The sequence below is a fragment of the Notamacropus eugenii genome, chromosome 5, assembly GCF_028372415.1.
Source record: "Notamacropus eugenii isolate mMacEug1 chromosome 5, mMacEug1.pri_v2, whole genome shotgun sequence".
NCBI lineage: Eukaryota > Metazoa > Chordata > Mammalia > Diprotodontia > Macropodidae > Notamacropus > Notamacropus eugenii.
This window is the reverse complement of record NC_092876.1, coordinates 325,573,557-325,584,685: the sequence shown is the minus strand read 5'-3', so window position 1 is coordinate 325,584,685 and position 11,129 is coordinate 325,573,557.

Genomic DNA, 11,129 nt, shown 5'->3' with positions numbered 1-11,129 from the left:
AAGTCTGGAACATTTTGTCAGATTAGATATTACTTCTCTATTTTTCCCTCCCATATTCCATTTAAGCAATTTTTTCAACTGCTGAGCTATGCATTTTCCTCCCATGTTAGTTTTTATTTCTCAATGATTATCATTTCATTGTTTAGAGAATTTCAGGTGGAAATTTTTAATAAACATATATGAGCTAATAATGGTAACCTTGGCTATCTGTTTTCGTTCTGTCTTCTCCAATCTAATCTATTCCAGTCCCTGGGGGCAAGCAACCTCTCCCCCCTGAGTGTCAAGCTGTATATTTAATAAAGCCTAGAGTACAGCCAACTTTTTATTTTTCTTTGAGAAATCAACATCATGGCCAAAATCCCCCTGCAAATGTTCTGTGCTGGAGGCTATGACTTTAAGTAACTATGACATTATTTAGACTTTAAAATTCCCTTAGAATGCATAAAGTCTAGTATCTCGAAGGGTTGACATGGCATTGGCCCTCAGGAAATAAATCTCACACTTGTCAGTGTTGTCAGTGACCAAATGCATTCTGTAATTCTCCTGCCATCATTGGCTTCTTCTTCTGGGAAAAAGGCAAACTGGGTTTTTCTTAAGCGAGGATGATCGTCAGTTTAGGAGATTCCTGGATAATGGAAAGAGCAACAGATGAGAAGCTAAGTTTTGTGGGATCTGCTCAAATAATCTCACTTGGGGCCTTCAAACAACTTGGCCAAAAACTAGTTGTGTAACCACGTGTCAGGTTCTCCTTTTATTACAAAAAAAAAGGGTTGGTCTTTAAGATGAAACTGATTGGTACCAGTTGGTAAATAGCATTAAACTCCAGATAAAGAAATTTAAACTTTACCTAGTTGTCAATGAGGAGCCACTGGAAACTGTTGAGCAGAGGAGTAACCTCATTAAACCTTTGGATAAAAAATAGATTATTCCGTCAGCAGTATGAAGCATGGATTTCAGAAATCAAGGACAGAATGATACAAGACAGCCTTTTAGGAAGCTGATGCAACAATTCAAGTAGAAGGTGATGAGAGCCTTGGCAAGACTGGAGCCAGTGGGAACAGAGGTAAGGATGACAGTGACAATTGTTGATAAATGATTGGGTATTAAAGTTAAAGGAGAAGGAAGACTCATTGATAACTATAAAATTTCAAACATAAATTAGGAAGCAATCACCAAGTAGCCAAATTGCATACGATACCTACCCCTTCACTAATACTGAACCTAAATGGAAGCCTATTCTCAAATTTCATGATCTCTCTGAATTTAGGTCATTCAGAGTATAGTCTGCAGTGCTTACACTTACTACAAGGACAGTACCAGCACGTAAATTACATATATTATATCATTTCAAAACTGAAAATTTTAAAATCTATGAGATTAATTGGAGAAATGTTTAATATTGCTACTTTTAGAGCACTAAAACACACAAAGTGAATCTAATAAAGATCCTTATATTGATTCAATATTAAGTATTAATTGAATGACCATCATAGGATCTTTTTACATTATCACACAATCATTGGAATTATCAACTGCTTTTAAAACTAAAAAAGGCACAGTCCAATATTTATAACTTGCATACTGTTACTATATAAAAACTAGGTGCATGGTACAGTATTGCAAAAATGGAAGCCTGCAGATTTGACAAAGATGCCAAGTCATGTTTTAGACAATTTCAGTCAACTGGCAAATAATGTTAAAGCAAAATAATCAACACAGCACTGCTGAGTTTTTGGTTTTGGTTGTGTGTGTGTGTGTGTGTGTGTGTGTGTGTGTGTGTGTGTGTGTGTGTGTGTGTGTGTGTGTGTGTGTGTTGTTTAGCATCAGTCTTTAATCTTGATATATGCACATTGACAGATCGTATGTTCTGGTCTCATGTCTGCAGCAGTAACCTTACAATTAAATCTATAGGCTCAAGCACCACACACCCATTTCCAGGGAAAAGACAAAGTTGTTCTAAAAAAAAAAAAACAGCCCCCAAAATTTCATTTTAATTTCAATATGGCTTCATATAGAGAGCAGCAGTTGTAATGTACTGGGGTTTTTTTTTAAGTGCACACCAAATTTATACAAATTTATTCAAAAATTATTTACAGAAGTTCCATGGTGTTCCTCTATCAAAAGCAAAGACCCTTTTATCAAAAGGGATTATAACTAGGGCTGTGTTAAATTCAAAAGCACTGGATCCCTTTGAGAGAGTCCAGAGTCCATTTGTTCAAATTGGGTCAGGGGTTAAGGAATTCAAAGGGTCAATACTAAATCCTGTTCCTCCCAGGTGGGTCAAGAAGAGAAAAAGACAACAATAGACCCCAGCCTATGAATTGGCTAATAGAGAAATGACTATAGAGAAAGAATTTTAGAATGGCCCATTGGTTACCCAAGTCAAGTCTCCCAATTTCTCCTTCTCTGTTTGCTTTTGGACACCAGTAAGGCAATTCTGAAGGTCAATTATAAAGTTTCAGTCTGGGACAGCAAGAAAGGGAATAATTATTTTTGGAAGCAAAAATGAGACACATGTAAGCAAAGTTGGAATAAAATATATTTCAGTAACACCACAAGTAGCAATGAGGAGCAGAAATGGTCTTGCACCCAGGACTGTACTCCAGGCAGACATCAGCTAACACTAAGAACCAAAACTGCTAAAGACCAGCAGTGTTCTCAGAGTGCTCAGTCCACCTCCTCAGAGGTGTAAGTGAATATTGAACCTCAGAAGCTAAGAACACCTGGCTCCCTCTAAATCTAGTCCAGGTGTATTACCAGGATGACCAGGCTCCTGTTGAAAAAGCATCTGAGTGAATCTTTGTCTTCAGAGTGGACTGAAACAGGACATGTGCAGGGTAATAAAGAGTGTGGGATCCAGAATCAGGGGACCTGGTTTCAAATCGTAGCTCTAACTGTATGATCTTGGACAAGCCATTTAACTTCTCTGGCCCTCAGTTCCCTCATTTGTAAAATGGAGTGGTTGGACCAGATTACTTCTAATTCTCTTCTAGCTTTAAATCTTTGCCATGCTACCAATAACTATGCTAGAGAAGCTACCCAAATACCCTGACATAAAGTAGTCCTAGTAACTTAGATAAGTCAAGAATAATTCCAAGGGACAAGGGGGAGATGAGGAATAGTAATATGAAGGAGGAGGAGAGAATGGTCTCTTTCAGGAGGTAGTGGGTTACCCCTCACTTGCAGTCTTCAAAAATGACTTCTTGTTGGATATATTGTAGATGGTATTCTTATTCAAGTATAGACCTGATAAATGGTTTCTGAGGTCTCTATAGCCTTGTTGTTTATTTATTCATATTTGTGTCTTGACTTCCCAACGAGATTAGGAATCATATCTTCTTTCTCATGTCTCCCCTAGTACCTAGAACAGGGCTGGGCACATGGTAAATTTTGAGTAATACCCTGAGGAATGAATGATGATATCTTGGTTTAGGGATGAGATATCTGCTTTCATTTTTTTCTGATTCTTTATAGTATTTGGTCTAGACCTTTCCTAAGATTTTATGCTTTATTCTACATCATGGTTAGTGGATACTTGTCCGCGTGTTGTATCCCCATTGCTAGTTTGATAGGGGCCAGGGCTATGCATGTCTTAACATCTTTTAAAGCTGACCCTTTCTTTTCTCTGATAAGGCCATCACCATAGAGAATGGAGATCCTCATCAGTGTTCACCTGTACTATTATAATAGACTTTCTTTTGTTTTGTTTTGTTTTTTGAGGCATTTGGGGTTAAATGACTTGCCTGTGTTCACACAGTTAGAGTCTGAGGTCACATTTGAATTCAGGTCCTCCTGACTCCAGGGCTAGTGTTCTATCCACTGCACCACCTACCTGTCTCATAATAGTCTTCTAATTTGTGTCCCTACATACAGCTTCTTCTCTTTAAGCCAAGAGTTCTTAACCTTTTATGTCATAGACCCCTTTACTAATCTGGTGAAGCCTACAGACCCATTTCAGGTGAAAAAAAATTTAATCATAATTGAAGGAATGTTAAATTTCATGTAACAGTAAAAATAAAGATTTGTTTTTCCAGTCAGGTTCACAGACCCCCTAAAACCTATCTACAAACTCTTTGGGGGAAGTCCATGGATCCCAATTTACGAACCCCTGCTCTAAGTCATCTTCCACAGAGCTGTTGACTCATTATTCCTAAGGCACAAATTCAACCAGGTCAATCTCAATTCAAGAAACTTCAGGGGCTCCATATTGCCTCTAATATGAAATACAAAATCCTCTAGTTGGATATTTACAGACTTAATCCATCTTTCCAGAACAATTTTACACATTACTCTCTTCTACATATTCTGTACTCCAGCCAAACTAACCCAATTATTGCACCAGATCCATGTCATTCCATCTTTCATGCATCCTGGCACAGTCTTTCTCCAGTGTGGAATAGACCCCCTAGTTCCCTTTGAGACCTAGGTCAAATGCCACCTCCTATATGAAGCCTCCTCATGTCTCATCTCTCTCTCTCTCTCTCTCTCTCTCTCTCTCTCTCTCTCTCTTTCTCTCTCTCTCCCTTTCTCTTTCTCACACACATACACACACACACACCCAAAGCTCTTCCCACCCACCCCCAAATTACTTCATATTAGCCTTGTATATATTTCACATTTACTTATCTATGTACACGTTCCCCAACCCAGGTAGAATGTAAGCTCCTCAAGGTAAGGAGACATTTTGGTTTTGTCTTTGTAACCCCAGTCCCTGGCACAGTGAATAGACATCAGTGATGATTAATAAATGCCTGTTGGATATATAGAATAGATAATGGAATAATTGGATAATGGTTGGATAATGGAATAATAAATGGGATAGAATTAAATCATTTATCTTTATTGCCCAGCCCCTGGCACTAAACTTAATAACATGATATGCTCTTAATAAATAGATTCTAAAATGTTGTCACTGGATAAGTTGCTTTCTCATTTTTTATTCACATAGTTTGGGGAGCGGAATGACTCTTGCTGAGGAGCAAGAGGAAAAACCAAGAAGTCGGCGATGGCACATCTACATCTCATCATGTCAGACATTTATTTCTGAAGACCATATTGATCAAAAGAATGATATACTCAATCATATACCCAGGAATACCCATCACCATTCAAATTCATTCTGTCAGACATGTTCAGAGACAAATGCCATTTATTTGGAAACTCTGAGTTGACTAATAAATCTAAAATGGAAACATAATAGACCTATGAGGGATTTATTATAAGAGGTCATCTAACCCAACTAGGGTTATTAGTAGTTAAATGGTACAATGAATAAAACTCTGTACCTAGCATCAGGAAAAGTTCAAATCCAACCTCAGAGATTTGTTACCTGTGTGACCCTGGGTAAGTCACTTAATCTCCATCTGCTTCAGTTTCCTCACTTTAATAAAATGAGAATAATTCTGTCTCACTGCTTTGCAAGTCTTAAAGAACTATACGAATGCTAGCTACTTTACAGATGAGGAAACTGAGGTTCAGAGAAGTTAAGAAATTTACCAAAATCAGACAAACAGTAATTAGCAGTACTGAGGTTGGAACCTAGATCCTCAACCTCCAGATTTCATGTTCTTTTCACTGTAGATACCCATTTAATTGGCTACGAAGTCTCTTTTATTTATTTACACAGCTGCTTTTAAATGAGTTTTTCAAGTACCTTTGCAATAAAATCTCAGGACTGATGAGTTTTCCAATAATCCCAGGACTATAGCAGGAAATGATTCTCTGAATAAGGAGAACTATGGTTTTTTGTTGTGTGATTAAAACTTAAAAGACCCCTGGAAATATGAGCATAACCTAAAACTAATGCATATGAAGTAGGTTATTGCTAACTTGGTTTAATTAGTGAGAAGTTACTTTTGGTGTTGACTCAAAAATAACTAACTTTTGAAAAGTGAATGAATATTAAGTTGAAAACACAATGCAAAGGTGAGTAGAGAAAAGGTTTAGGAAATGGGGGGCTATCCACATAGAACTGGTAATACAGTAACTATGACAAAGCAAGACTTTGAGCCACCCTTCTTATTAGTTTTTGCAAAAAATAATAACTTACATTTTACTGGACCTTGTGCTTTGCAAAGTGCTTCCTTCACACCAACCCTGTCAGATAAGTAACACAAAAAGAACGCTAGATTTAAGTAAAGAGACGTGCATTAAAATGCCAGTTCTGCTATTTATCATCTGTGTGACCTTGGGAGAGTCATTTCCTTTCCCTGAGTCTCATGTTGCTCTTTTATAAAATAAGGAGGCTAGACAAGATAGTGATGGTGGCTCCCATGCACATTCCACTGTAAGGTCTGAAAATCATATCCATTATCTCATTTGAGCTCTGCAATAACCCTGCGAGGTGGATGACATGTATTAAACACAGAGAAAAAATGAAAATCAGAGCCATATGCAGTGGTCATCCAAGCCTTGCTTTCGAAAACCTGTCATGATAGGGAAACTCATTACCTCTGAGGCAGACCCTTCTAATGTTACAAAGTCCTAATTGTTAGGAAGCACTTTTTTTTCTTCCTCTTTAAGTTTATATCCTTCACTTGTGAGAATAAAATATTTCAGAGGAGATGCTCTCCTTATGTAATATAAGTACTATTGAGGGGGCTGAGGGCACTCCATTATTCTGTAAATATCTTTTGAATTTGCTGCTGGAAGAGGATGTAAACCAAAAGGAGTATATACCCCAATGAAGAAATACAGAATGGGATTCATGGCTTGTTCTTGTTCAGTTGTGTCTGACACTACACCACGGATTTTCCTTGGCAAAGATACTGGAGTGGTTTGCCCTTTTCTTCTCCAGTGTGCCCCATTTTAAAGATGAGGAACTGAGGCAAATAGGGATTAAGTGATTTGCCCAGAGTCACATAACTATCAAGTGCCTGAGGCCGGATTTGAACTCAGATCTCCCTTTCTGGGGTGGGGTGGGATACCAGTCTTTCCACTGCATTACCTAGTTACCCCATGGTGACTTAATAGAAGACAATTGGATTCTCATATCTGCTTCTGTACTCAACCTGTCGCAATTTCATATTTTGGTTGACATATATGAAGAAAATCTAACCTCACACAGATATATGTAGTTAGAAAAGGGTAGAGCATTTTAATAGGCATATACCATCTTAGTATTATGATGAAAATAGTTTTCATCTCACAAGGGTCTCAGGGACCAGCCAGGCTCTGTAGACCATACTTTGAGATTTGCTAGTCTAGTTAACGTTTTATTTCCTTCCTATTATTAATCTCTGTTTACACTCTATCCTATAAATCAACTTCAAACTTGCTAATGAGTATAATCAGAACGTAACTAAAAATGTTTGTGATCTCCCAGGGAAGAAATCATTTTTCTGTCATCTCCTCACATGCTTTTCATTTTAGGCTGGACACATTTCTTGTTTTTCCCAGACTGATCGATTTCTTCAACTTCTACTCATGGTACTAGAATTGAGTATATCTCAAGAGTTAGTGCCCACTCATTTCTTTTATATAAAGGATAACAGGCAACACTATAATATGAATGAGCACACAAGCAAAAGAAGGCAGCTGTTAGACAGAACACCAGCTAGGGTCAGGTGATTCCAATACCAGGAGAAAAAAATTGCTTTACTTCTTTGGTTCCTTTCCATTTGTGGGAAGAGGAAAAGATAGGCCTCACTGAAGTTGCTCAGTTGTAGGGGTAGTGTCTCTGACTCAGAGGCACAGGAGAAATATAATTTCTCTAAGGGACACTGTGTTGTTGTTCAGTCTTTTCAATCATATCCAACTCTTCATGACCCCAGTTGGGGTTTTCTTGACAAAGATACCAGACTGGTTTGATATTGCCTTCTCCAGCTCATTTTACAGATGAGAAAACTGAGGGAGAGGGTTAATTGACTTGCACAGGGTCACACAGCTACTAAGTATCTGAAGTCAGATTTGAACCCAGGATAAATCTTTCAGATTCCAAACCTAGCATTCTATCTATTGTGACACTCTAGCTGCCCTTGAGGGGGCACTATTATAGCAAACATCCTCATTGGTCACAGTAGCCTACATCAGAGCAGCTCATCAGAGTCTCTCAAGGGAAGAGCCAGGGGAACAAGACAACATCAACACCTGACATCTCACCACATAGCACAGGAACCCCCAAACTTCCAATGCCTTTCTCCTAAAAGTCTCACAGTCCCCCAGTTTCACAAAGCCAGTGTTATTGGATGCTGGAGCAGCATCTGTATAGCAGAGCTAGGTTCCACTTCCATGAACTCAGAATCAGATCTCTAAGATGTGGCTCTAAATCCTATGAGATTTTATTATTCTTCATTTTACAAGTAAAGAAACTAAGGTTAATTTAAAAAAAAAAATCTAAGATGAGGGGAAAAAAAGATTAAGTGACTGGCCCATGAACACCCACTTAAGTGGCAGAGAGGACAGAGTGCCAGACTTAAAAGTCAGAAAGACTTAAGTATGAATCCTACCTCAAATACTTACTGTTTGACCCTGGAAAAGTCATTTATTTAATTTTATTCAGCCTCAGTTTCTTCATCTGCAAAATGGGAATGATAATAATAGTCACCCCCTTTACGACAGGACAGTTGTAAAGTTGAAATGAGAAACTCTATATAAAGAAGTTGGCAAGCCTCAAAGCACTATATAAATCTAGCTCTTATTCTGATCAATGGGAGAGGCAGACTTCAAACACAGGTTGTCCAATCTTCTTTGCACTAAGAGGGGATTGGCTTCCAAAGGCCATTCAGCGTCTTTCCTGAGGTTCACTTAGAATATGCCCTTCTCACCAGAATCCTCTCTTCTCCCCCTCCTGAACCCCTCTCCCCCAGCCTAGGCTGGTGACAGAAACCTCCCTAGGTCTATGAATGCCACTACAGCTGTTTGAAAATGGGCTGAAAAAGGATTCTGTCCAGGCCTGGAATGCCAGCAACAATGACACATCACCCACACATGCAGGATTCCCTTTGTGTGCCCCAGCAGAGCTGTGGATTCCACTACCAGTCTGGCTCTTCTAGCTGCTGGCCTCTGGAAGGAAGAACTCAGAAATGTCCTCCTCACCCTGGCCCTCCCAATCAAGTAATTATGGCATTGGTGACCAAAAGTCTCTGTGAGGAAGGGATTAAAAAGGGGCAGAAGGTGATGCAGTGGGTACCAGTGCAGGAGGCAGGAGGACCAAATCTCATCTCAGACACTTGACACTCACTCACTGTGTGACCTTGAGCAAGTCACTTAACCCCAACTGCCTCATCCTGGGCCATCTCCAGTCATCCTGATGAATATCTGGTCACTGGATTCAGATGACTCTGGAGGAGAAGTGAGGCTGGTGACCTTGCACAGCCCTACCTCACTCAAAACAAAGTCAAGTGCAAGTCATGTCATCATTTCTTTGATGGCATGGTCTTCTTTGGTAACGAAAACAAACACACACACAGAATCTATGCCATGCTATCAAGAGCTTTGCTAGAGAAACTACCCAAATACCCTGACATAAAGTAGTCCTAGTAACTTAGAGAAGCCAAGAATAATTCCTAGGGACAAGGGGGAGGTGAGAAATAATATGAAGGAGGAGGAGAGAATTTTCTCTTTTGAGGAGGTAATGGTTTACTCCTCACTTGAGGTCTTCAAAAATGACTTCTTGTTGGATATATTGCAGATGGTATTCTTATTTAAGTATAGAATTGATAAATGGTTTCTGAAGTCTCTGTAGCCTTGTTGTTTATTTGTTCATATTTGTATCTTGACTTCCCAGCGAGATTAGGAATCATATCTTCTTTCTCAGAAGGAGTAACCTTCTGAGTGAAGGGGTAGGTATTGTATGCAATTTGGCTACTTGGTGCTGGCTTCCAAATTTATGTTTGTTTATGAGGGGAGGGCAGGGGAAGGGAGGGGAGGAAAGTGGAGGGAAGTGGAGGGAAGGGAAGGGAAGGGAAGGGAAGGGAAGGGAAGGGAAGGGAAGGGAAGGGAAAGGAAGGGAAGGGAAGGGAGAGAAGGAGACAGTAAAACTCAGTTCAACTGGGCAGCTTTTGGCCATCCAAATTTACCTTAGTTTGGAGAGGAGGTTAGGGGAGAGAGAGGCAGACAGGAGAGAAGGAGGTGAGGTACCCAGCTAGCATTCAGCCAGCTGCATCTACTCACAGGATCGTGTTAGTCCTTCATTGCTAAGAAGACCATACCATCAGAAAATGATGACATGACTTGCACTTGACTTTGTTTTGAGTGAGGGAGGGCTGTGCAGGTCACCAGCCCCACTTCTTTTCCACAGCCATGTCAGTCCAATGACCTGATGTTCTTCAGGATTACTGGAGATGGCCCAGGATGCACTGGGAGACCTTGGGCCGTTTTAGGCCAAGGTCTTTGCAGGCACTCACTTAGGGTGAGGCAATCCCCATTCATTGAATAGGCCTGTTTAAGAAGTAGCCAGGGCATGGCCCTTTTAATGAGGTCAAGAAAAATAAAGACATCAGGTTGGGTGGGAAACAGCAACAGTTACTACTGATAATGACTGTGAAGCTGGGGGGGCTCCAGAAGCCCTTGGCAAGGGCTCTTTGGAGTCCCAGTTTCAGGGTGTAGTAGGTTTAAGGTTTTGGGAGAAGACAGAGGAAGGGAAGGGAAGGGAAGAGAAGAGAAGGGAAGGGGGAGGGGAGGGGAAAGGGCAGAGGAGGGGGAAAGGAGAGGAGGAGAGGGGAGGGGAAGGAAGAGGAGGGGAGGGGAGGGGAGGGGAGGGGAAGGAAGAGGAGGGGAGGGGAGGGGAGGGGAAGGAAGAGGAGGGGAGGGGCGGGGAGGGGAGGGGAGGGGAGGGGAGGGGAAGGGAAGGGAAAGGAGGGGAAGGGAGGGAAGGAAGCAATAAAACCCAAGTCAACTGGGCAGCTTTTGGCCATCCAAATTTACCTTAGTTTGGAGAGGAGGTTAGGGGAGGGAGAGGCAGACAGGAGAGAAGGAGGTGAGGTGCCCAGCTAGCGTTCATTTGTTTTGAGTGAGGGAGGGCTGTGCAGGTCACCAACCTCACTTCTCCTCCAAAGCCATCTGAGTCCAGTGACCTGATGTTCCTCAGGATTACTAGAGATTGCCCAGGATGCACACAGAAAGAAACTTTGTGGCAAACTGTGCCAAGGTTCAGTACTTTTAAAAATTCTTGGAAAGCGCATTAACCT